This window comes from Sceloporus occidentalis, unplaced genomic scaffold (genome assembly GCF_023333645.1).
Source record: "Sceloporus occidentalis isolate IW3139 unplaced genomic scaffold, rSceOcc1.0.p SCAF_1, whole genome shotgun sequence".
Lineage (NCBI taxonomy): Eukaryota > Metazoa > Chordata > Lepidosauria > Squamata > Phrynosomatidae > Sceloporus > Sceloporus occidentalis.
The window spans coordinates 127526104-127553956 of NW_028316981.1; the positions used below are offsets into that span (position 1 = coordinate 127526104).

The window sequence follows — 27853 nt, forward strand, 5'->3', positions numbered from 1 at the left end:
ACACTTGTTCTTGCTGTGTTTGAATGGAACTCTGTATGCGTATTGCTTTGAATGAAGAAATTTTATGCAGCAAGTGCAGTGGTTTAGACATACACAGAGACTCCATGTTAGAAGAACATTCACAGCTCCACAACAGATAAATGCTCACTGCTTCAGGAATTCCACCTTTGGAGGGGCCTTCACTGGCAAGCTGGTGGCTTGGATGCCAGCAGAGTTGGTAAATCCACTCAAAGTTTTAATATGAACTTTAGCACACTTTCTAATAGGCTGAACTGATTTTGGAGGCAGATTTCAGTACCTTGGATAGTTTATTTCAAGTTAAGACTAAAACCTGGGATGAATTAATTGGCTCACTGACATCAAAGCCACCAGGTGCCATGGAGGGATTTTTTTTTTCCAAAAAAGAAGAAAAATAGGAGAGAGCCTTCCAGAGTAGCATGACATAAGTGGTTTCTTTGGTTTTTCTGGGTGTGATATCAGATCTGTCCTAAATTATGAATGCTTCACCATATGAATAATTCCATCATATGGCTAAAGCATCATTCTGCTTGGTGCAGATGCTGAAAAAGTGAGGCTATAATCCACTGTGCATGTTTCCAGTGCACGCTCAGCTCAATGGGACTTAACATCTGAGTAATAATGTTGTTGATACATACATCCCACATCTCACCTGCGTTGGCATCCCTTCACTGGCTCCCACTCCCTTTCTGCATTCAGTATAAGCTCCTGCTGTTGACGTTTAAAGCCCTCCATGGGTTGGCCCCTCCTTACTTATCAGACCTTATTTCTCCTCACCTTCCCACTCGGGCCCTCCGTTCTGGTAGTCAAGGACTGCTATCCCAGCCCAGGATTTCCTCTGCCCCATCTTGGATTCGCCCCTTTTCACTTGCTGCCCCTCACTCCTGGAACCTTCTTCCCCCACAAGCAAGAGCCATCACTTATTTAACCAGCTTCAAAACAGGGTTGAAGACCATCCTGTTCAGAGAAGCATTCCCAGGCATTGCATAATTGTCACTTGCTATTTGATGTTCTTTGTTGCCTGTTTTATTGCATCATTTCCTGTATTGCTATGTATTTTATATGTATTATCCTACTAGAGAGGCAGGCTAGCTCCAACAGGCCTCCCTGGAAGAAGATTAACCATCCATTAAGAAGCCAAGCCCTCCCTCCAGTCCATCTCCCCTGATCCAGGCCTCGGAGGTAGAGGAGAACTGCTGGCCCTCATCCCCTTCCCCACCACCACTCCCTTCTCCTTTTGTGTCGTGTCTTTTTAGATTGTAAGCCTGAGGGCAGGGAACCGTCCAATTAAAAAGATTGTATGTACAGTGCTGTGTAAATTTACAGCACTTTATAAATAAAGGATAATAATAATAATAATAATAATAATAATAATAATAATAGTAATAATAATAATAATAATAATTTATTTGTTTGCTCCTCTTCCACAAAGAAACTGTGGGTAGCATATATAGGACTCCCAAGTGATCTCCTATCCTGACCCTGGTAGATTTATTGATCTTCAGCAAGATCCTCAAACCATGCATTGGGACTATATGTGAGATTTAGAGTTGCAAGAGCTGTGGTAGTGGCAGCAGCAGCCATGATGGCTAAGGGATTCTGAGCATACCTTTTCTAAAATCTATTCCTGTTCACATGAAGGGGTCTGCAGATAATTTGTGTTGCTGATGACTTGCTATAAGCATTTGTCATATTAGGCTGTAATGTTATCAGATTTTTGAAGTCAAAGCACTTGTAACATAGCATTAATATTAATTGGCAGTATACTGTACTCTCTTCGACATGATTGGTTAACTGAGAATGAAGGAGCAGAGGATATTCTAATCTCCAAGGTCACGTTAGGACAGAAGTGTGAACTGGAGTGCTGCAACTGATCTGTATGCTTCAGTGTAATATATAAAGTCTACATTTTATTTATTTATCTAAAACTGTAATTTCAGAGTTGCTTGTTCTCCAGAAGGCTGGGGCTGAATCTCTCCTATCAGTTTCAATTGATCAGTCAAATCCTTGGTGGTAGATTTATGGTATACGATTATTCCAAAACAGAACAGAGTAATTTTCAAGCTGGGAGTTAATTGTTGGTTGTTTTGTTTTGTCCATGAAAATGAGAGTCTAAAACTGGGCATAATTTATGTGGGTAAAAAGATTCTAGCTTTTGAAATATACAGAACGGTTCATAAAGTATTATTGCTTTGTGTGTATCTCCTCCAGCACTGTAAAATGTGTTCTTTTTTCCTCTGGAAACACTGGGAAGTAGGTTTCTTGGAGTCTTGGTTTCTGCTAATGTGCCTAAATGCTGATATACCCAACAGCTCTGGAAGATGGTCCATTTTATAGTAATTTCATTTTAGGAGAGTGTGCCAGTTCAGACGAAAGGATTGCATTTGTTATTATCATGAGCAGAGGAGAACTTTTGAATCAATGGCATTTGCAGAAGTGTTGACTTAACAGGTTCACTACTTTGTTGAGAAACGAACATTGGTACTTACCTGTGATACGCTCATTTCCAGCAGACGAGGGTCCTAGCATCCTGTATTCTGGGTTTAGCTCCTCCTATTTGCTCCTGTAGGCAGGGACAATAAACAAAAGACCGGTCCCTATATAGGGAGGAGCTAGCCCCCCTGAGCCTCAGTCAATAACAAGCCAAGTGACTAGTAAGGTAAATCAAGGAACTGAACTTTAACCCTCAGCTAAGGGTTAACTAGAACACCTTAGAAAAAACTAGTGCAAGAACAAACAAGAACTCAGAAAACCAATCCAGCAACAAGAAGAACAAGGCAGGTCCACCAACAAGCAGGCAGGGTCAGAGGCCGCAGGCAGCACCGGGGTGGGCAGGATGCTAGGATCCTCGTCTTCTGGAAATGAACGTTATCACGAGTAAGTACCAACGTTTGTTTTCCCAGCAGACAGGGTCCTAACCTCCTGTATTCTGGGATTTGCAAAAGCCCTCTCGAACTGGGAGGGAGGTGCTGCTAGGAGACTGTGGCCCCCAACACAATCTGTTGGAGGACCCTCCTTCCAAATGATGCCTCCAGTTTGTAATGTCTTATGAAGGTTGAAGGTGACTTCCATGTGGCCGCCCTGCAAATGTCTGACAGGGAGGCGCTAGTGGCCAGGGCTGCAGAGGTAGATGCACTCCTGGTTGAGTGCGCCATCACCCCCTCGGGTGAAGCAACATCAAGAGTTCGGTAGCTCTCTTGAATACCAGACCTGACCCACCTAATCAGAGTTGAGGCAGATAACTTGAACCCCAAAGAGCCTGGAAGAAAAGAAACGAACAACATCTCAGATGACCTTAAGGTTGAAGTCCTCTTGATGTAGATTTTGAGGGCTCTGTGCATATCCAATGTGTGCCAGGTCTTTTACAAGTCCTTCTTAGGATCGGGGCAGAATGAAGGCAGGAGAATGTCCTGTGACACCTGAAAGGCTGAGTTGCCCATAGGCATGAAGGTAAGGTCTGGATGAAGGCACACTGAGACTGGCCTAAAAATACACAAGTCTTTACATACCAACAGGGTCCCAGCTCTGACACCCAACTGGCAGAGGTAATGGCCCTGAGGAAGATGACCTTGAGGGAGAGGTGTTTGAGGAAGGCCTCCAGAAGGGACTTGCTCAGCCCAACCGTCAGCGCCTTTAAGACTGTATTCACGTCCCAAGTTGGAGAATGATGTCTGATGGGCTGGACCTTGTTGGAAACTCCCCTCAACAGCCTCTTAATGTGAGGATGGCCGCCATTCTAGCTGCTCTCTTATGGAGCAGAACCGACGTGATGGCAGACACCTGCCTTATAACCATGTTGGGTCAAGTCCCTTCTTAATGTCATCTTGGATGGACTATAGCAGGTCAGCCACTGAAAACCTGAAGCCGTCGATGAGAACTTGTCTAAAAGGTGGATTATGTGATCAGTCAGAATAGAACCTGATCTAATCTGGACCTATGGCAGCTTCCAGCCTATCACTGATCACCTTGTCAACTGGTTATAGCAATGAAGGTGATATTAAGGTGATTTCACTTGCAGCAATTAAGACTTACCACTCTGAAAGAGGAATGTTAATGTCTGACCTCCAACTAATATTTCAAAACAATGTGCAGTTCTTTAATGGAACATCTGTGAACCTGTGTAAAATAAAACTAATTCCATGGTTAGGCAAGGGAGACACTGGATTAACCTTTACCTCGCAGACATTGGTGAGTACATGCAGAAGTGTGGACGCACTCTGTGTTAACAGGGCCTGTGGTCAGAATTAAGTCTGATTTCATCTGAGGATGAACTTGTCTAGAGGCTTCAAAAATCACCCCAACTCCATGTAGCAGACTATCATCAACCTGTATGAAGGCTGAGGGGTCTCCCGGCTGAATGAACTGCTGATTAAGGAGTCATGAAATGGGAACAGAGAGCAAGGATAGCCCTCTGGTATCGAATTTAGAGGAGAGAATTTTCTCCACAAAAAGGATCTGTCAAAGGAACATAAACCTAAATTTTAAATAGTATCATGGGCCCTCGATATGTACTGGAGTTGGATTCAGGACTTTGCATGGATACCAAATCCATGGAAGCACAAGTCACATAAAATATAATGGCATAGTAAAATGGAGTCTCCTGTATAAAATAGTAAAATCACAGTTTGGTTTTCTTGGTTTTGGTTTTGTGAATATATATATATATATATAGGCACTAGGAAGTCCATTTTCCTAGTCTCAGAAGGCAGTGGACAATGGTGTTGTTTGGGCCAGACCTTGGCATGAAACCCAGTCACTCACCCACACAGCAGCTAACCTTATAACAATAAAATCATGGAGTTGGATGAGACCACAAGGGCCATCAAGTCCAACCCCCTGCCATGCAGGAAATCACAATCAAAGCATGCCCAACAATATGCAAAGGAATTTTGTAGCACCCTGAGCCCACTAAAAGAAAGAGATTGGCAGCATGAACCTTCATGGCCTTCAGCCCAACTCATCATATGCACGATAGACCTTGTTACAATAGGTCTTCCAAGCCAGGCAGCAGCTGAATGGCAAGTCCATCAGCAGGCATTCTTATTTAAAATGTAACTATCTAGCCAAGGTAAGAGGTAATTGTGATCTTTATGGCAGACTCTTCAGGGCTCTGTAAGATGTCTGAATGGGATTTGAAGCAACCCCTTAGCAGAAAAGCCTGATTATATTGTTTTAAAACACTCATGGAGGAAGGGGGGGGGTCTCCTCCCCATGGAGAGGAGGCTGTTTGTCTGTTTGTTTTTGAAAAGAATTTTTCTTAACCCCCTGTATTAGTGAGAACCATCTCATGGAAGAAACTGTATTTTTTAGTTTCTTCCCTTTAATAGACATCTCTCCTATGAAAGAAGGGAAGGGAGCCACCTCTCCTGAGGCTAGCTGACTGAGGTTCCCTGTGTTTTATAACAGGAACATAACCCTTATGACAATAAAGTGGAGCTTGGTTGGTCACCTTAATCCAATATATCTATCACCTCATATGAGTTGTTTTTACCAAAGATCCTCAATGCGTGTAAGCATTAGAGGCCTGCTGAGTGACCAGAGGCCTTGTCCTTGCTTGAGTCACCCTGTTTATTAGCATTTAAATGAATCTGTATTGTTAAAGCTTATGCTGTCAATGAGAAGTGCTATGGCTGATAACAAAGGAGGTAGAACCATGTGTTCATCTTAGGCTGTTCCAGCTAAGGCAAAAAGGCTCTGGCCCCAATGGAGACAGAGATGGAGGCCCATGAGGGAGGAAGAAAAATCATCATGTTGGCTTATGGCTAGCCCCTTCCCCTGTTGAATTAGTTTCCAGGCATCTTCTCTGGCCTGGAAAAAGGAGAGGGGGGCGAGCAGAAATAGCACAACTCAAACCTCATGGGCTAACAGTAATAAAATGAACACCAGAGAAAGTTAACCAGTATCTCTGGTAAATCTGAGCCCCCAGCCCTGTTGCTGTGGCGGCTCTCCCCTCCTTTATTTGCCCCATCAAGGGAGGCTGCCTGGGCAGTAGCTTCTTCCAGGCACTGAAGAAACTGCTCCTGGGTTAGCAGTGACTGAAGACCATTTGTAACCATGGGTAGATAGCTGCATATGGCCTGTAGTGTAGCCCTGATATTCACAGGGCATTTTGTTTTATTTATGTTTGAAACAGCCCCAACTTCAAGCTGGGGTTTACAAGCTTAGCCCTTATTATCTCAGGCAGGCTTTATAGTAACCTGGCTGCATGATAGAAGTTGACTTGGTCCTCAACTCCCTTCCCACTTGCATAGGTAGCTGGGAAGGGCAGAGGGGCTGCTGTGGGACATGGCCCCCCATTTACCTGAGGTATGTCTGTGTGCTGAGAAAGGATAATCTCTGATGGAAAGGAGAGGCCAAGCACTCAAGCTGCTCTCTCAAGGGTGCTATAGTTTGGGGCAGCCAAACACAATTGGGGGTGAAGGGAACTCTCCACCCATGATATCCACAAGTGGTTTCCCCCTTTTTGTTGTTGTAATTCTTGGGGAGGGAACACAGGAGGATTTGTATCCATGTGCTCTCTCATAGAATCCCTGGGTTGGAAGAGCCCCCAAGGGCCATCCAGTCCAACCCCATTCTGCCATGCAGGAACTCTCAGTCAATGCATACCCAATAGATGGCCCTCCAGTCTCTGTTTAGAAGTGGGTGGCAGAGGCCATGCTCTCTCTGGGGAGGACATGAAGCCATTTTGTACTTTTTTGTGGGATGCTCTGTGGCAGCCAAAAAGGACCATTTTAGAGTTGGAAGCTTCAGCTCCTGCTGGGCCAAGTCTAGCTTCCTTTACAGCCATGTGGCTGTACAAAATAGAGGAGGAGTGCTCTGCCTCCTTAGACACCATCTCATTATAAGAATTCCAAAGGAATGTGCAGGAGCCCTGGCAACACCACATGTGTTTCCCAGTCTTCAAAAGGATCCCCCACACCTGTTGGGATCCTGGGTGCCATTGGGGCCAGAGATGGGAAGGAAGGGGGAGACCAAGGGTTTATGCCCCCATCTGCCCTCCTGGCAGAGTCCCAAACCTTATGCTAGGCATAGTGCCTGCAATGGCCATGGCAGAGGCCTCATGGCAATGCCTGCCCCGAGCAAGGGCATTAGATCTGGCAAAAGTTATTTGGTGGCTAGAGAGAGAGGGCCCCTGGTACTCACCCTTCTCCTGTGTCTTCTGGCTGGCTTGCCTCTCTGACCTTGGCCCTGTTTCAGGCTGTGCAGAGGTGATGCAGAGAAATCCTTTGCCATGGCTATTGGCTGGCCTGTCCTCTGAACCCTGGCCCCAAATGGGCTGAGCAGGGATGCTGAGAAGGGAAGCTTCCATAACTTCTGGCCAGTTTCCTCACTGATCCCTGGCCTTAAACAGGCTGGGCAAAGGTGATGCAGAGAAATCCTTTGCCATGGCTTTTGGCTGGCCTGTCCTCTGAACTCTGGCCCCAAATGGGCTGAGCAGGGATGCTGAGAAGGGAAGTTTCCATGACTTTTGGCCAGTTTCCTCACTGATCCCTGGCCTTAAACAGGCTGGGCAGAGGTGGTGTGGAGAAAGAGAGACATGGAGGGGAAACCCCTCACCATCTGTTCCCACGGCTCCCATGTGCTGCAATGCTGTATGCAGAAATCTCCTGTGCTCCCACCATGAAAGGGGGCAGCTCTGGAGGAGGGGGAGAGTCATTGGCAGAGCCAAGACCTTTCTCCAATCCTGGGAGCCCTTGCCATATTAAGTCCTTCTTCATGCTCCCAAGGCACCAAGAGAAACAAAGGGAAGAAAAGGACTGAAGTGACAGTAGTGAAGAAGCTGCAGAGCAACAGCAAACCCATCCCAATGGGTCTCCCTCTGAAGCCAGCTCCCTCTGTTGAGCTGGCAGACCCTGAGCTAGGGAAGCCTGAGCTAAGGATGACCCTTAGCCAGTGCTCTTGGGGTCCTCTGCCATAGCCACCACCAAGGAATGGGGGGAAAGGCAGGAGAGAGGAGAAGAAGGGAAGGCCAATATAACTCTCAAACCGCTTTCGGAGAAAGGAAGAACTTCGCTGGCTCGAAGAGACACATCCTGCTAGGAGCGTAGGCAGGAACAAGACCGAGGCTCAGGGGGGCTAGCTCCTCCCTATATAGGGGCCGGTCTTTTGTTTATTGTCCCTGCCTACAGGAGCAAATAGGAGGAGCTAAACCCAGAATACAGGAGGTTAGGACCCTGTCTGCTGGGAAACCAACAGCTGGATTTAGGTCATTTAGTCCAATGCAGTGTTCAGACCAAAAATAAAATAAAAATAAAATAGTGACACTATCTATCCATGAGAAAGCCACTGTGCCATAGTAGTGTGAGCATTAGACTGCAACTCTGGGGGAATCACTGGGTGATTGTGGGCGAGTCACATGCTCTCAGCCTCAGGGTAATGACGACCTCCCTCTGAACAAATACTGCCAAGAAAATCCCATGACAGGGTCACCTTAGGATGGCCATAAGCCAGAAACAGCAAATCTATCAATGGCTGAAAAAGTTAGTGAGCTGAAACAAAAAAGAGCCTGTTTCAAGTGTATACAGTAGACCCTTGTTATACGCTGGGGTTTGATTCCAAGATCCCCCGTGTATAACAAAATCCGTGTATGCTCAAGTCCCATTAAATATAATGACATAGCAAAATGATGTCCCTTATAAAAATGGAAAATCAAGGTAAATTTATACTTTTTTGGAATATTTTCAAACCGTGTATGCTTGAATCTGTGTATAAAAAATCCGTGTATAAGAAGGGCCGACTGTACTATGATAGTACCCTGATGATTTGTTACTTTTCAAAACACAGCTCACTAAGTGTGTTACTCATAATGGTGACAGCATTCTGGTGACACAGTGGGAGAGAGTGGACTTGGATAGTGATTAATGAGAAGAGGCAAGTCAAACTGAATGTATCTGGCCATTTTCCTATAGTTTCTAAGCAATGTGGGTGTTTGGTTTTTATTAGAAGGATATAGATATCTTTTTTTCTATAGATACTATGCTTGAGGGTTATGTTTTTCCCCTCTCATTTTGCTGTAAAAATAATGACCAATTATGAATGGGGATGTGTCAAAGAGCAAATGGAAAAGATAACACCAGTACTGTATTGTAAAACAGAGCTACATTTTCAGATCTTGGTAGGTTGTCTGGTAATATGGTTATCATGCACACTCTGTGTGCCTCCATCATTTCTCTTTCTCTCTCTTCCTCTGGGAGCATGTGCCTTTCTGGTCCAGTTTTTATTAAGTGCCAAACAGGAAGTGTAGGAGACAACCACATCCTAAAAATAAGATACAGTGTGGCATGGGAAAGCACTGTGGTGACGTGACATTGTGGGTGGCTTGGACGATCTAACTCACACTGGCACCATTTCATCTGCCTTTGCCATAGCGGGAGGTAAACTCAGCTTGGGACACAGATGTCTTGCAGGCTGGCTGCTGTTGTGCTGAATGGAGTGCATATAGTTTTGCCAAGACCTGTATAGTAGATACACTGTCTAATTGATTCAATTAATCTTCTCTTAGTTAATTTGATTTTTCTGGTTGGCTATCCAAAGTTCTGTTGTATCCTATTAACCAAAATCTGTTAATATAAGGCTTTTTTGTTGATTTTATGTGCCTTCTCGTCATTTCTGACTTATGACAACCCTAAGGCAAACCTATCATGGGGTTTTCTTGGCAAGATTTGTTCAGAGGAGGTTTTCTATTGCCTTCCCCCGAGACAGAAAGCATGTGACTTGCCCAAGGACACCAAGTGGATTTCATGGCCAAGTTGGGAATCAAACCCTGGTCTCCAAAGTCATGGTCCAACACTCAAACTACTATGCCACGCTGGCTCTCAATATGAGGTCTTATCAAGAAGCAATGTTGACAATGCTATCTGGCTGATTAGGGTTGATTCATACTCCATTCTTACCACTAATAAGGGTCCATGCATGTTGCCTGGGAAAGCTGATATGTCATGTTTCTCTTCTTGTCTTTTACAGGGCTCATGCATTGCCTGTTGGACTTTAGAATCTATATTTTACCCCTTTCCACATACAAAGGTAGATACAGCAAAAGGTTTGAGGGAAGGATGATTAAGCCCCTCCCTACCCATGTCTGATCTGGACTAGGCCCTCACATGCTCATCTCAGAGTTCAAAAATAAGCAAATTCAAGTTGCATGCTACACTTAGTTTGTGGTTCACCTATGTCCATGCTGGTGCTCAGACCAACTCCCATCCCTGGCGACTGGTAGCTTCCATGTCAGGGCATGGGTGAATCCATTCTGGGTTCCAACCACACGTAAAAGGAGCTTTCCAATGTGCTGAACCATATTCCCTTATGCAGGTTCACTACCACCACCTCCCCCCATATACTGACTGGGAGGACATCCTCTCCTCACTTTCTCTTTTGACCCAGTCTATTAGTGGCAATGAAGAGCAGGAACAGTAAACACAACAGTAGCAGTTACCCCTTTCCTGCCCACTTCCTGGCTTCAACCTCTGAACCCAGTGGAATGATGTTGATGGTGTAGTGCAGAGGTGGAGAATGTACAGCCTGTGTCATTATGCTGCCCTTTGACTCCACTTTTGTGGCCCCAGAAGCCTATCACCAGTCCCCCAAAGACCACAAATTGTTCTAGAAAAAGATGCAGCACAGTTTGGTGGCAATTTCACCCCAAAACCGTAGACAATTCCCCCCAAATGTGTTAAAACACCCCACACTCCCAATATCTCTGTTTTTCAATTGATTCCCTACCAAACAGGCAATAGGAAGTGATGTAACATTACCTCTAATCAAAATTTTGAGAAGGATTCTGAAGTAAAATGTGGAGCTCCAGGAAAGAAAAATTGGTCCCTGGGCTGTGATTCTGGAGATCAGGGTTCGAATCCCTGCTTGGCCATGTAAACCCATTGGGTTATTTTGGGCAAGTCATACTCTCTCAGCTTCAGATGAAGGCAATGGTAAAACCGTCCCTGAACAAATCTTGCCAAGAGAATCCTGTGATAGGGTGGCCTTAGGGTCACCATAAGTCAGAAACAACTTGAAGGCACACAACAATAGCAATACATTTTCTTCTGCATGTTGTATTAACTATATTCATACATATCTTTAAAAAAAAACACATGTTAGAGATAAAAGATTATTCTAGCAGCAAGACAGATAGAAAACTGTTTTAAGATCCACGTTGTTGTTTCAAGTGGTTGGGTTTGTGCCCAGTTCAGTCATTTGGTGCCATCCCTTGCCTTTTTCCCAGTTGAAGTTGCTTTTTGATTGAGAAGATGATGGCAGTTAATTTATAGGGACCTGGCCATATCTTGGAAGAATCAAGTAGACTTGATGACTTTTGTTTACTAAGTTGCTAAAGTGACCTTGTAAGGTATGTGTTGGGAAGATCAATATTAATAAAGAATGTTGCTGGAAACAAAACTAGGAATGTGAGATTTTCTAGATCAGTCGTTCCCAACCTTTGGTCTTTCAGATGTTTGGGACTTGATCTCACATCATTCCTGACTGTTGGCCAACTTAGTTAGGGCTTTTGGAATCTGAAGTCCAAAACAAATGGAAGACCAAAGGTTGGGAACCACTGAAGAGGTTGTCAGATTTAACTCCCTGTATCTGATGAAGCTGCCTTGACTGTAGCCCAGCCATGGGTTCCTCACGCTTATTTTACATGATCTGGATTGAATAAGCCTCCGTCTCAATCTTGCTTCATACAATGGTTTCTGGGAAGTCCTTCTGTCTTGGAAATCCAAAAGAGGACCAGATATCTATACCACCTCATGGGGAGTGGCAGATGATTGCTTTCACGTAAATAGAGTGGTGAATCTGCTCTGTGTCTCAGTCAGAACTTTAAAGTGGTTATCAAGTGTGCTGAACATATGGTAGGATAACGTTCAACACCTTGGAAAGCTCTTTTCAAGTATTTACTGAAACCAGGAGCAGATTCACTACCAGTGCTCATGGGTTTAATGCTGACACGTCTCTTGTGATCCATCTAGATGTGAAGAGCAGACCAAGGCATCTCAATTTTCATTGACCATGTGCACATTCTTTCACACAACTGTATTGTATATGAAGACGGTGCCCTTATTTATTGCCCATCTATGGCAAGTGTTTGCTTCTGTACTAATTTGGTCTGGTATGAGCAGCTGTTCATAATAAATGTGCATGGGTGTTTTTTAAAAAAAGAAACAAAATCCAGAATGTGCTGAAGTCTTGGTACAGCCTGGTGCTCACTTGTTCAAGAATGAGAAAATTAACAAACAAGCAAACCTGAAACCCAACCAACCCACTTTTCTGAAGCACTGAATAGCAGTTCTGAGGTGGGGGCAGTTTTACCGCAAACAGCTTGAACAATATGTCTGGCAAGGCAGCCTGTTTGTGGCTTAAAAATCTCCCCCACCTACACTGTGAGTAGAATCCAGTCTTCTGCTTCTTACAGAAAAAAGATGATTTCATCTTCTTAACTTCCCTTTCCCTTCCATTGTTACAACACCCTGTGCTTCTTTCCCTACTTGGAAGAAATAGGATCGTCCAGAGAGCTAAACTGTAGGCTTCCTTCACAAAGCGGTGGTAAATAGAACTTTCCTGGCCTTTATTCCTCCCTGTACATCACTCTGTGAGCCGTCCTCTTGAATATGCAGCAGAAGGATGCAGTAAAATGAAAGCCAACCCTCCTCCAACCCCTCCTCACCAAGCCAATAAACTTTTGTAAAAGGAAACCACTGGGGAGGCATACCAAAGGATGGGGAAGGGAGCTGGTCTGGAAAATGGGTGATAACATACTTTGCAAATGCGAGTTTTCACATCCAATAAGAATGGTGATGTTGGCTAGAAGAGGGGAGGTAACTCAAGTGGTGTTACAGCCCTCTGTTTATATGTCGGTATTTTAACTAGTGACTCAGATAAAATGAATATGAGAGTAGGGACTAGGATGAGGAGCAAGGAGGCAGAGTGTTGAAACAGAATTAGATTCCCCAGGAGCCCTTTTTTATAAGGCTCAATGTGGGTCAGTTGAATTTGTGAAAAGAATGGCATACATATTGTGATTGTTTATGTAGCAGTAGATTTAGTGCCAGTGATAGTTCACCAAAGTCTGAAACTGTTTGAAAGCACACAGAAACAACAGAATGATTTAGCAGTGAAATCCTTCACAAGCTGCCAGGGCACTGCTGGCCTCTTAAGTTCCCTCACACAGAAATAAAAGGTTTGCAGGCTATAGATGAGCTTTTCCTGGTGGATAGTTTCTTCAACTAAAGCAGTGATTCTCAATTATTTTCTGTCATGCCCCCCCTAGGAAGAAGAAAACATTTCGCACCCCCCCCCCCCCGCGACTGTAAATAGTATCATTTGTCTATAAAATTGTTATAAGTACACCTCTGCATAACATACCTTTACGGAGCCTCGCGCCCCCCCTGGGGGGCCCGCCCCACTATTTGAGAAGTACTGAACTAAAGGCATCATATCCAGTCTGATCTTGGAAGCTAAGCAGGATCAGTGCTGGTTAGTACTTGGGTGGGAGACTGCCAACTAATACCGGGTGCTGTAGGCTATGTGTTGAAGGAAGGAACTGGTAAAGCCACCTCTGAATATCCCTTGCCTAAGGAAACTCTGTGAAATCTATGTGGTTGCCATAAACTGAAAAGCAACTTGAAGGCATGAACACACACACACACACACACACACACACACACACTCACCCAGAGAACTCCTTCCAGTGCTGACCCTTTGCTGACTGAGTGAAATTGAGATAGTACTGGATGGGGAGCAGGATTGCAATAGCAAATCTTGGGGGGGGGGGGGGGGGATAGGAAGCATTTTGTAAAGCCTTGCAGTGTCACATCAGTTCCTTTCTTCATTTTCTCCTCCTCCCAATGCCACTTGAAACACTGCTTAGAAAAATGTAACTTTTCCAAGCTCTAGTTGCTTTCCTTAACTGCATGTCAGGGCTGACACATGCTCTTTGTATTCAATATGTGCAAAGGAACCTGTGTGCTCACCAATTGAACGCATAGGGTTTATAGGCGACTGAGTTTCTCATGTGCCCACTGTTATAGTTAAATATTCCTACTCCGATTTGATAATGTGGAAACAGACGACGATTTGGATGTTTTAATTCACCTACAGCAATACTGCTGGCTGATTAGTATTGTATGTGTTGTTAAATAATACTGTTTTTATTCTATTGTGCATTTTGTAATCTGTATTGTTGATACTGTTGTGATCCCGCCTCGATTCGCAAGGAGAGGCGGGAAATAGAAATAAATTATTATTATTATTATTAGTTGTGTGCCCATCTGTCATGGGACTAGTTCCCACTGTAGTATTCCATGTATTTACTGTCTGTTTATTAGTCTGCAGAAGTGACTGCACATGTTTGTTCTTGGTAGGACTGGGGGATAGTGCTTCTGTAGAAAGAAGAAAGGAAGTGGAAAGTTTGAACTCATAACCTTCTGTACCCTGGCCCACAGAACATACTGCACAGCTGTAAGGTATATATGGTGCTTTGTAGATGTTTTCTCTTTCTCTCTGATCGGCATTCTTTCAACACACTTCATATATTCATATATTTTTCCATTTCATTTATGCTCTCTGTGACTTATGCTGCAGCTTGCAGTAATCTGATGTCAGAGTTTTCCCAGAGAGAGCAGATGTTTCCACCGATCAAGTGAGTCACCAGTGCTCCCCCCCCCCCCCCCAGCATCATTTTCATTTTTAAATTGTTGGCAGTTTTAAGTGGGAAGGTAGTTGTTGCTTTTCCAGTTTCCTGGACCCAGTGCTTGGGGCTATTTGATTGTTTTGCCATAAAGCTCTTAAAATTAGTAGACACTGTAGGGAGATTTTTTCCTAACACTAAATGGATTGTGGCTTGAATGAATTCAGCCTCCTACTTCCTTTTCTCTCATCACGATTCTTGCTCAGGATCCCTATTGTAGCCCCAAATTCATGGATAAGAGTGTTTGATATTAGCAAGAGGGAGACTGGGACAGGCTACTTTGTGATGCATAGCTATCTAGAGGCAAGGCTTGATCTTTGTGTACATTGGACGGCATGCTGCTGGTCTGACAGATCAGATCTTGATTGTCCTTGTCTTGGGGCCCTTTCACACAACACAGTTATATCACTATAACTCCTCTTGAACTGCCATGGCTGCGTCCCATGGAATCTTGGGATTTGTAGTTTGGTGGGGGTGCTACAGCTCTCTGACTGAGAATACTAAATAACCCTCCGTAAACTGCAAATTTTAGGATTGCCTAGGGCTAGGGTTGCCATAAGGCAGGACCTCCAAACTGCGACAAATGTAGGACAAATGTAGGGCAACATTTTCAAATGTAGGACATGTTTTTTAAAAAAATGGAGGACACGTGAAAAAATTGATACTTTTTTAAAATGTTAATATAAATGCATGTTTTTTAGGCATGCTCAAAATGGAGGACATTTTGGCATTATTCCTAGACAGAAGGCTGAAATGTACTGCTCTTTCTGGCCAAACACCCCCCCCCCAAATTCTACAAGAACACTTCCCACTCCCAAGCAGGCATAGCATTTGCAAGATCACAGGCAGTCCTTTGTGCCATTGAAAACTACATTTCCCACTCCCAAGCAGGCATAGCATTTGCAAGATCACAGGCAGTCCTTTGTGCCATTGAAAACTACATTTCCCACTCCCAAGCAGGCATAGCATTTGCAAGATCACAGGCAGTCCTTTGTGCCTTTGAAAACTACATTTCCCACTCCCAAGCAGGCATAGCATTTGCAAGATCACAGGCAGTCCTTTGTGCCATTGAAAACTACATTTCCCACTCCCAAGCAGGCATAGCATTTGCAAGATCACAGGCAGTCCTTTGTGCCTTTGAAAACTACATTTCCCACTCCCAAGCCTTCTTAGCAATTCCCCCCTTCCTCCTTTTCCTTGCCCCCTCCAACCCCCCCAAACCCCTCGCCCCCTCTTTTTCCCAGGTATGTCTCAACTTAGGAGGGATTTATGGGACAGATCCAAAGCCTTTTTTCTTTTCTAATGGGGGCAAAGCCTTGAGAAGCCCTGGACCCCTGAGAAGAAGAGGAGGGGGGCTTAGAGAGAGGAAGAAAGAGAAAAAGAAGATGAGGAGGGGGAAGAAAGGAAGAAAAAGGAGAGGAGGAAGAGGAGGGGAAGAGGAGGAGAAGAAAAAAACGGAATAACAAGAAGAAGAGAAGGAGGGGAAAGAGAAAGAGAAAGAGAAAGAGAAAGAGGGGAAGAACAAAAAGCAACTTGCCTACAAAGCCCTCTCCGCTTGGAATTTGGAGCATCATGCCCAAATAAGGAAGCAGAGGGCTGGCCAATAGAGGCAGGGCAGTGCAGCAGACCCCGCCCCTGCTGGTTTCAGTCCTCCTGCTGCTGCTCCAGGCATGTTTCATAGGCAGCACTCTATAGAAGGCAGGCAGCAGCCCTGGGAGCTCAGAGTTGGGCAGCCACCCGGGGGCGGGGGCGGGGGCGGGACGGGACCGGGCACGCCCCCCAGGGGGGCGGGAAAGTCCCGCCCACCACCGTGAAATGGCAACCCTACCTAGGGCAGATGTTTAGGAGAGGCTCCCATTCTGTTTGAGATATGACTCCCTTTTTACTTTGGCATTGATATATAGCTTGATCCCCAGTTATAATAGTGTTTATGGTGGCAGACATTATGGCCACCTGACCATTGATTCTGTTCTCCTCAAGTCTTCTCAGCAGATGGGTTGATGAAGATAACTCGTCAAAATCAGGTGAGATTTTTCCCAGCAGATGGCCATCCAGCCTCTGTTTAAAGACCTCCAAAGAAGGTGACTCCATTACTCTCCAAGGCAGCATGTTCCACTTTCAAACAACTCTTACTGTCAGGAAGTTCTTCTTAATGTTTAGGTGGAATCTCTTTTCCTGTAGTTTGAGTCCATTGCTTTGTGTCTTGTTCTCTGAAGCTGCATTTAAATATTTAAACAGGGCTATCATATCACCTCTTAACTTTCTCTTCTCCAGGCTAAACATACCCAGCCCCCTAGGTTGCTCTCTGTAGGGCATGGTTGGAGATGAGAGACAGAAGGGGCACTCTCTCTTTAGGCTAAAATCACCAATAGCAGCTGCTGGCTCCCATGGTGGGTGGGGATGATGGTGATTCCACTCTGGGACTTAGTCTGAATTCCAGATGGGGTCTCACAGGTGCTATCCCTGAAATGGGCTTATAATCTTGGCTCATTTAAGTTCAGATGGAAAAGTAGAGTAGATTCACTGTCCCACTAATATGGAATCTGTCTTCTGCCAGTGAAAAACAGGAATGACTAAGGAGCATCTTAGCTGTGTTATGAGAAAAGCAGTGAGGGTGGGGGTACCATTGTCACACTGCTGACTGGCACACATTTTGTGCATAAGCAATATTCACTGGCACAGGGGCACTGAAAGAAGTAGCTATGTGACAGGAGTTGCCCTCACTGACCTTGAGCCAGCTGCAAGGCTGCAGTGCCCCTTGTTAAGGGCTAGTATTTTGCACATCGAAAGACCTGGCTGATGTGATACTGCATGGGTTGGGAAACTGCAGCACAACAGCCAGACTTCATCTGTAGTGATGTAAGGTGAAAAAGACCTAAATGTAGATTTTTCCAGAACATTTTTTTAGTATTTAAAAGGATCAACCATTCTTAATCTCAATTCTAAAGGGTAGAAACAGACACAATTTGTTGCAGTGGGATTTGGTGCCAAGTCGCTTGTTTTCATCATGACAAAACCCTTGTAAGGGTTTTAATTTCTGAATGGCTGGCCAGTGAGCTTCATGACTAAGTGGAAGATTGACTATTGGTTTACTTTATCTAATCCTACTTTGGCATAAACCATTATATCACACTCGGTAGTTCCATGAAAAGGCGTGCCTGTCCTGCTCTGGTCAACTACTCCATGTGCTATGCTGGGTTTTAAATCTGTCCTTTTCGACTGTCCCTATATCAAATGTGCATTCCCTTACACAACCTTGGCTCCATGGCTAGAACACAGCATAGGAGGGGTAGACAACCTGCCTCCTACCAAATAGTTTGGATTAAATCTACCATAAACCACAGCCAGCATGGCCAGGGGTTTAGGACTGTGGGAGTTAGTCAGTAGTGGTGGATTTTTTTGTGATACCACTGAGGTAGTGAATCTGCTCTGAGTTTCAGCCAAAACTTTAAAAGGCCTATTTAAAGTTTCTGAACGTGAGGGTCAGTAGTTCAGGTAGCTTTTTTAAATTTCAGAATATAGTTGCCCCTCTGTTGGAGTGCATGTCTCTCAGAAATACATGAGAGGCAAACGAAGGGCAACACAATGGGGCATGTGCCAGAGCGCGCTACCATTGGAGTAAATAGGACTCCAATATCAACGATTTTCCATTTGCACAAGGTGATTGTGTCTGGAAGGGATCCCCTGTGAAAACAGAGGGGCGACTGTACAACCAAAAGTGAATTCTCTGTCCAGCTGACATTGAAGCCACAATCTGCCTCTAATGACAATCTAGAATTACAGGATATAGGGCATGTCTACATGGGCCAGTTCCATCAATTTCCCCTGCCCCCACATCACCCTGCCCACACTGGGAGAGGCCAAAGACCTGATTCGACTGAGGACTATCTTCACATGAGAAGAGCAGTTCTATAATGAATCTGGACCATCTTTTCCTTAAAATGAATTAAAACATTTCACCATTGCTGGAACTTCTCAGAAAATCTGGAGCACTCCAGAGTGATGTTGTGTGTTTGCTCACATAGCATCCTTCTGTGCTGCATGCCACTGCCACTACTGGTACAAGTTGCTTCCTCTTAGGTCACAACGAGGTGCTCAGCATTTCTCACATGGCTGGGTGCTTTGTTGTGCTTCAGTGGGAGTGATTTGCAATGGTGGCAGAGGCTGGCATTGGGCAGTGCAGCAAGACATGTGTGTAAACAATCACACCATATCACTCCAGAGTGCCCAGGTAATGGGGAGAATCCAAGGCAGTTTGGGGCCAGAATACTCCAGGAGCAGCCAGTGTAAAGGTAAAAGTAAAGGTAAAGCTTTCCCCTTGACATGAATGTCTAGTCATGGCTGACTGTAGGGGGCAGCGCTAATCTCTGTTGCTAATCTAAAGAGCCAGCGTTGTCTGAAGACAACGGTGGTTATGTGGCCTGCATGATTGCATAGAACACTGTTACTGTCCCACTGAAGTGGAACCTATTTATATACTTGCACTTTTGCATGCTTTTGAACTGCTAGATTGGCAGAACCCGGGACTAGTGATGAGAACTCACCCCATCCCATGGAACTTGGGCCTCGAACTGCCAACCTTCTGACCTTACAGTCATCAGAACTGGCATCTTAACCACTAAGCCACTGCGTTCCACCAGTGTAGACCCATCCATAGTTATATGATATATTCCATATAATGGCCAGAGTGAAGTCTGTATTCTCAATGTAGTTGGAGCATTCATCAAAGGTCGGAGAGACCGAGGTTTAAATAGCCACAAAGCCCTGAAGCTCACTGAGTGACTGGGGCAGTCACTATCTGCTGTCCTAACCCAACTCATGGGATTATTGTGAGGATGCAAGAAGAGGAACCTTAACCTCCTTGAGGGAAATCAGTGTATCAAACGTAATAAACAATTTCCCAAGTAAATAATAAATTATCTAGTATCCTACTGAGCAGGAAATCCCTCCAAACCAGGTCTGCATTGAAAACAATTTGAGCACCTTTGATCAATTTCCTGGTGGGCCTCCAGCTGAAGCCCTGGAAAACATGTTGACTGCTGTGGTTTTAAAGGCCTAAATACTCTGAAGGCACCAGATCTTGTCTGATTTTGGAAGCTAAGCAGGGTCAGCCCTGGTTAGTGGTTGTATAAAAGACCACTAATGAATACCAGGTGTTGAAGGTTACATTTCAGAGGAAGGCACTGGCAAAACCACCTTTGAGGATTCCTTGCCTAAGAAAATGCTATGAAATTCATCCAGTGGCCATAAGTCAACAAGTGACTTGAAGGTACACAGGCACTCTCTCTATTAAAAAGATTTGTTGCATCCCTGGAAAACAAGCCATTTACATTTTCTCCCCTGGAAGGGAAAACCAATGTAAATAAGGAGGCTGGACAGCCCCAGCCAAATGGTGATGGGAGCATGCTGTGAATTTAAAGACAATAACAGTCAGCCTTTGGGCTTCAGAACCATTCCAAATATTTACATTGCTGACTCCTGACATTTGAATGGTGGGACAAGGTGCCTGCAGCTGGCCTGACAGAAGTCTGTATGCCAGCTGCACTGCTCCCCCCCCCCCCCAGGTTTTCCACCCCCCTTTTCAATGATGTAAACATGGAGGGACTTCTGGACAACATTTCCTTAAGATAAGAGCAGAAGGCATGGCATGAGCCAGAGCCTGGCATTTAGTAAATAATATTGTGTAAGAATCTTTTCTTTTTCTTTTCTTTCCCTTCCTCCCTTCCTTCCTCCCCCTTCTCCTTCTTCTTCTTGTTTTTTGAAGAAACTTTGCAGCTAGTTGTGAATGAGGCAGAACAGTCAACTGGGATGGCACTTAAAGAAACAAGCATAGGTTCGTAGTGGAGATTTTGAAGTCTGTTGTCCAGTTTTTGGATTTACCTGTCCAAGAGAACAATTTGATATCTTTGATGGAGTGAGACAAAATGCAATGCACTTAGAGAGATCTCACATTCCAATATATTTTGTTTGACTGTATTTGATTTTTTGTATATATTTCAATAACAACAACAACAACAACAACAACTTAAAATGCAAGAGCTGAAATCCTGTTTCTTAGTCCTGACTGGTGCAGACTCACTGCTTCAACTGTTGAATAGTGAGTCAGCCTGTAAGTAAATCCAACTCTAGTTGTGATTAAGGGTAGAATTTAGGCTTTCATTTGCTCTTATTGACTAGCTGCCTTCAACCCCAGTTTTGGGGAAAATACAGCATCATGTTGCAGTGGTTTGAAAACTGGATTATGACTCTGGAGACCAGATTTTGAATCTCCACTCAGCCAAGGAAATGCATTGGGTGACTTGGACAAGTCACACTTTCTCAGTTTCAGTGGAAGGCAAGAGCATACCCTCTATGAATAAATCTTGCCAAGAAAGTCTTGCGATAGGTTCAACTTAGGGTTGCCATAAGTTGGAAACAACATGTAGGCACACAACAAGAACAAAAATAAATCTTCCTTTTCCTCCTTCTTCATGATTGTGCTTGGGTTTGGCAAGTTTTATACTTTTCATATATAAACCTGGCTAATCACCACATTTCTCCTGTCCTGGTGTGCTTTGATCAATTTTTGATCAAGGTGGGAATTGTGTGGGGCTCTTGTTCCTTGGCCCTGTGAATCCCATTTTAAAAAAAGAACATCTGAAAGGTGCTTTGGGGGAAAAATAGACACCAGTTTTGACCCATAAATGCTGCTTCACCCCCAAATAGCAATCAATCAATTGATGGTGTGGGGATGACTACCAGTTGCCAAAAATGTCTTTTCAAGTTGTAGCAGCCCCATTAGCATAGCTGACCAAATGGCTAGGTCCAAGGATGTGCCAGAACTGACCCTCCAACCCAGAGCAGCTCATGTTCATCTCTTTTCTCAGTAAAAATAGATGTTAATTCGGTCCCTGGAAAATTATGATTGAAGAATAAGTAAGGCTAGGTGATCTCATGTCTCTTTCCTAAGGATTATATTTTAGTGACTAATTTCTGTAATTTGTTTTTTCTGCAGTAAATGTCCCCCAGGCTGAAAAAAGCATGCATTGTATAATTTTATTGCAAATGGCATCTGCTAAACGGATTTTGAGCTGAGGGAGGGGAATCCTTTCTGCCACAGTTGGAAAACATCCACTTCGCTGTAACAGCAATGTGTACAAAATGCACTAGGGAACATCTTGTATATAATAGAATATTAGAACTTCACTGCGTTGCATGTGCCAAAGAAGCAATTTGAAGGACATGTTGTGCTGCAAAGTATCCTTGATAGTTTTTGTTATGTCTGCTTTAGTAATTGGCATGGGTCTCTACGTTGGAAGGACTCCCCCAATTGCTGACATTAGGTTCATACTGTGAAGTCCTTTTCAACAAGCTAGTCAACTATGTAAACTAAATGTGTGAGGAGAGGGAGCAGGCCAATCCCACCACTTCCTTTTCTTCCATACATTTCCATCATCATCTACATGTGGAAGGTAACCATTCTGAAGAGAAGGCCACCTTTTGTTCATGGAGGCTCTCTGGGTGAAATTTGGAACACTGATTTCCCAGCAGCCCAAGTCATGGGGAGAGCCTTCAATGCAGATAGCTTTCCCTCTTTATACCCATCACTTTCTGTCCACATAACTAATTCAAGGGTAGCAATGATGGAGATGGGCTGGACTGAAAGAAAGCAAAGCTTGTGGACTCCCTCTTCTTACATATGTGGCAACAAAGAAAGCAAACCTAACAAGGGGCAATTTTACAGTTTTCAGAGGGATGGTCTTACTAGTTTTGCTGTCCTAGCAAAAATAACAAAACATCCAAAATCCACCAAACAGTGATACCTTTATTAGGTCAACCTAAATGCACAATATGCATGTTGCAAGCTTTTCAAACTCCACTGGCTTTTTCATCAGACAAGGTGTTAAAAACCAAAGAAACCTTTGTGACAAAGAGCCCTTTGTTGTATTAAAAACTAGCACTTGTATTACAACTGCAGTTTATGTAGATGCCTAGCAATGTCCTCCAGCCTTTTAAACATAACGTATTTCATTCTTTGTTGCTGTGGCCATTAGTGGATGAACCTCTGTCTCAGTCACTGGTCTTCAGCTAGTGAGATAGGATTCATTGGTGGGTTGTAGCCTGATTTAAAGTGGATAGCACAAATGGTGCCATAAGCTCCATCATGTAGGTGTAGGTGGGATAAACAAATTAAAAGACTGAGAGCCTGTACAGACCAACACTTTGTGCTGGCCTGCAGGTGAACTAGGGCTGCACTAGAGCTGAGCATTCACATGCTCAAAGCCCTTACCGTACTGCCTGGGCACCATCTTGGTGTGCACCCATTTAGATGTGTGTGTCATGATGATGTTCCTCGTGCGCAGTGCCCACACGGCACTATGCACAAGGGGTGTCATCATGATGTGCAAGTGCACCTATGGCACCCCTTTAGGGACACAAAAAGAACCCACCTAGAAGCGAGTTCTTTTTTTTCCATCTGGAGGCCGTGGCGTGTGGTTGGTGGGGCAAAAATGGATGGCATTTAGCTTCCCATCTGCACAACCCCTAAGTGGGAGAGAAATGGGGAGAAAAAACCCACCCTGGGAATATACTTACACTATATAAATTGAAACCAGTGCTATAATAATTTAACTGACATGTAAGTGTCAGTTTTTTCTCTAGGAAAAAAAAATTCCTGGGAACCATTGCTTAGTCAGCATTCAAGGAGAGATTTTGCTAAAGATCTTTTCCAGCTGCACCTGGTAACTACAGTTACCACAATAGGGGATGCCTGTCTTAAGTACAGATCTGTTCTGAAGAAAACAGAAAGGATGGGAGGATGACAAGGACCAATACATTAGAGTTATTAAAAACAGAATACCTTGTTTCCCACTTGAATTAGAGGTGAATGGCAGTTCTGAAAAAAACTGAAAAATCCTCCTCTCTGCAATGCCATGCCTTTATCTAAAGACTCATTCACACTTACTTTTTTGTACCAAGGAGATTCAGAACTCCCCTCTGATGCAACCCTGAGTTGATGTTCCTACTACATTTGCCCCAATCAAATCTCTCCTAGACATTTAAATTCGATCAAGCATTCACACTTGCAACTGTCAGTTTAAAATGCTGGAAAGAACACTTTGCCTTGAAGTCTGTATCTCTGCTCTCACAGATGGTCCTGTCCAAGTCACCTTAGGGATTCCCAGAACTGGAAGAGATCCCCAAGGGCCATCCAGTCCAACCTCCTCCCATGCAGAAGACACACCCACAGCACTCCCTCCAGATGGTCATCCAACCTTGATGAAAAAACCTTTACCCTCCTCCTCAAAAATGGTGACTTTGAGCATGCTGTGGAGGAGGAGGAAGGGGGGGCAGGAAAGGATGAAGTGGCTGATGGGTCCTTTGCTCTCGGGGTGCTTGTTTCCCACCCCATCCTCCTTTCTCCTCCTGAGTTGGGCTGCCAAACTTCCCACCCAGTGCAGAAGTAGCCCCAGCCTCATCAGCAAGCAGTGACCCCATCCCAGTCCCCAAAAGGGAGAGCGAGGCAGCTGTGGGAAAATGGCCGAGGAGGGGGAGTGCATGCTTTGGCTCTGGCATGCTTGCTGGCTTCTTTGTCAACACCCACCCTCCCACTCACATGGACACACATCTACCCTCCCTCTCTTTCTCAAACCCCCATGCCCTCTTTCCCCTACAGACTGGGTATAGGGAGCATTGTCACAAAGAAAAATGGGAGGATAGATTTGATAGCTTATTCTCACTATCTAAGATCTGGATCATTGTGGCACAAAACAAAACAAAACAAAAAGACACAGTAGGGGACCTGGTGCAAAAGGCACTGGGTTAAGTGGGTTTTTTCATGCTCCCCCCATAAACTGCACTGAGTGCAATCAGGGTAAGTGTGGATGCCATGCAAATAACCTGGTTTCCACACCAGGTTTTTTCATAGAGTAAATGGGCCCCAAGAGTTCACTTAGCAGGAAATCGGCATCTAAAGGGAGATGAGATTTAAAATGGTCCAGACACATTTACCATCACTGAAAATATGGTCAGTAAGACACAACAAAATCCACAATAGTGAAACCCTTTTGGCCAAGCGAAAGGCACAATATACATTATACAAGCTTTCAAAATTCCACTGGCTTCTCAATCAGGTGTATATGTTCAAGCATCATACAGGAGAAGAAAAATGACAATGGTAGAGCCACAGACCTACATTTTGTATCAGAGGTTATTTCTGCTATAGTTCAGTTCTGGATGGTTCCCAATGCAGGCAGAGGCCACTCCTTTTCTTGGCCATGTGGGGACCAGGGACAAAGGGCAATAAAAGACAGGTAACAAAGTGTCACCTCCATCAGAAACAGAAAAGTAACTTCCCTTGAGATCCAGGTTGTCCCTTCTCTGTGCAAAACTAACTACCATATATACTCAACTATGGCGGGTTACAGACCGCCAGAAAGTATGCGTGGAGCGCGTATTAGGGTTAGGAAGGGGCGGTGCTTCCGCACCCCCTAACCCTAGTACGCGCTCTGCGCGTAGAAAATGGCGGTGGCCATTCCACATGGCCGCTGCCATCACTACGTCACAACTGCGCCGCCTCCAAACGAGGCTGCACGGTTGTGATGTATTGGGGCCGCGCCAGGCTGCCTAGGGCGCCCTTTCCACGACCCCGGAAGGAACTCCGTTTTGGAGCTCCTTCTGGGTTTGTGTCGCTGGGCGCAGCCTTCAGACGGCTGTGCCAGTGACACAGAGGAGAAAGGGGCCAAGCGGCCCTTTTCTCCTCCTTCCCGCCGTCGCCGGGTGTCCTTGGGGCTTGAAGCCCTAAGGACACCCCTTTTCAGGCCGTGGGGAAGCGGCCTTTTGCAGCTTCCCCGCAGCCTGGAAAGCGGCGGATGGGGCCTCGGAGGCTGCCAGTCTGGCAGCTGAGGCCCCGATACAGTGAGGAAAGGGGCAGGTGCACGCCGCCCCAAACGGGCGGTCTGTAACCCGCCCAAAAGTCGAAAAATTTATGCCCCAAAATTGACCCTAAAATCCTGGGTCAATTTATGTAAAGTTCAATAACTAATACTGCTTAGAAAGGTCCTAAAATAAGCAAGGCTGATGCTTCCTTGTGGCACATGCTTCTCTCTCTCTCTCTCTCTCTCTCTCTCTGTGTGTGTGTGTGTGTGTGTTAAAGAGGCTCCCAGTCTAATTTGCAAGCCTTTCTTCCCATGGAAAAAAACACCTCATTTAACACCACTTGCATCCCTCTCCAGTCTGATTTGCAAGCCCTCTCTTCCCATGCAAAAAACACCTCATTTAACACCACTTGATTCCCTTTCTAATCTGATTTGTAAGCCTCCTCTTCCCATGGAAGAAACACCTCTTTAACACCACTTGCCTCCCTTCTCAATCCAGTGTTAAAACCTCTCCTCCAGCACCTGGGAGTCAATGTTACGTGGTTGGGAGAGGTCCAGAGAAAGAGGAGGAATGAAAGTGGTATTTTCCATTTTTCATCCTTCATTATAGATTCACTCCTAAGTTTTACCCTCGATTTATCCACGGGTCACATCAAAATCCATGATTTTGACCCTGAAACCTTCCCTCGACTTATACGTGAGGTTGACTTGTACACAAGTATATACAGTTCTTATTTCTTAGGCAGAGAACATTGAAGCTGTCAGTAAGTCAGTACATGCAACCTGAAGTGTTAGATTATCATGTCTGAAGGCCTCTAGCTCTTTGTATTAAAAGAGTGAGATCTGGATAAAGTTTCCTGACAATGCATGTGTGCAGAGAAATGGGTGGTTTGGTAGATAGGTGGTTAGATATGTGTGTGTGTGAGAGAGGGAGAGAGTAAGCATGGCGGAAGTCAGATGTGATAGATCAACTTGTGCCTACATAATTCTCTGTATGCAGTAGCAATTTCCATTGAAGAAGTTTTGATATAGCCACAGTTTCCTGGACACAAAATGTTTATTTCAGAGGGTAGCTTTTGCTTTTAATGGTGTGTTTTAATTTAGTGATATTCACAGTTATTGCCACAAGCATTTTCACCAGCTTTAAGAAAGCTCAGTGCAGTTTAAAGCCTTTTTCCTTGGACAAAGATGGGACATAGCAGAGTAGTGATAAAATGCAGTGAAACTGGAGGAGAAGCATTACCTTTTAAACTGCCACCATCCTGTCTGATCACTGAAGCTAATAAGGACTAGGCCTGGTTGGTATTTGGATGAGATACCAGCAAGAGGTTCCAGTGCTGTAGGCTAAATTCAGAGGATGACACAGACCAATCACCTGTAAAGGTTCCTTGCCTATAAAACTATGTAAAATGCATGGATTTGCATAAGTTGACAGGCAACTTGAAGGTACACACACATAACTCAGTTGTACCCCTAGAGAGAATCCATAGTCATTTATTCTTTTTTGTTTCTCTGTTATTTACACACAAAGTATCTCATGCTCTGTCTAAAAGCACAGATATCGTAAACTACAAGTGAAATTTATAGGGCATGACTTCAGTCCCATACTTTGTGTGTTAACTGGGAGTAAGATCCACTGGTGCACATTTTTTGACTTCAAAGTTTCAATGTGCAAAACAAAATAACATCCACAATCCACAAAATGGTGATACCTTTATTGGAACAACCAAAAATGCATAAAAACATCATGCAGGCTTTTGAAGCTCCACTGACTTCTTCATCAGGCAAAAGATACTGAACTATCATACAGGAGAAGAAGAAGAAATAACAATGTTGGAGTCACAGGCCTAAGTTTAGTTTGTTGTAAATTAAGCTGGTCTGGAGGGATATGAAGGCAGGCACTCCTCTCTTTGGCCATGTGGAGTCTGGGAAACAAAGAGTCATAAAATCCAGGCAATAAAATATAAACTCCATTAACAACAGAAAAAAGTAAAACACATTGAGCTTTACCAAAAGATCTTCACTGAACTGAAATGCAACCCTTAGCTTTTCACTGAAAATGCAAACAAACTGTCAAAGAAATGTTACTTTCTAAATGACTAGCATGAAATAGGAAGAAAAGGGGGGAAAGTGTGCAGCCCCTACTTGATCGTTTCCTTTCATTCTCTGAACTTCCCTTGTGCTGATCTGTCACAAAGCAGTAAAGCTTCAAAACCTCATTATCACCCATTTTCTGGACAGAACAAGAAGTATTTATCAGGCCCTAGCTGGCACTCTGGCAGATGGCTTCACCTTCATT

The 27853-nt window shown here is 44.4% G+C and overlaps 1 protein-coding gene across 3 annotated transcripts in view; it reads left to right on the forward strand.

Annotated features, from left to right (window-relative positions):
- The window catches only part of SEPTIN9 (septin 9), a 339779-nt gene that overhangs the window by 140385 nt on the left and 171541 nt on the right, over positions 1 to 27853 (forward strand). The gene's annotated exons all lie outside the window — the stretch shown is intronic.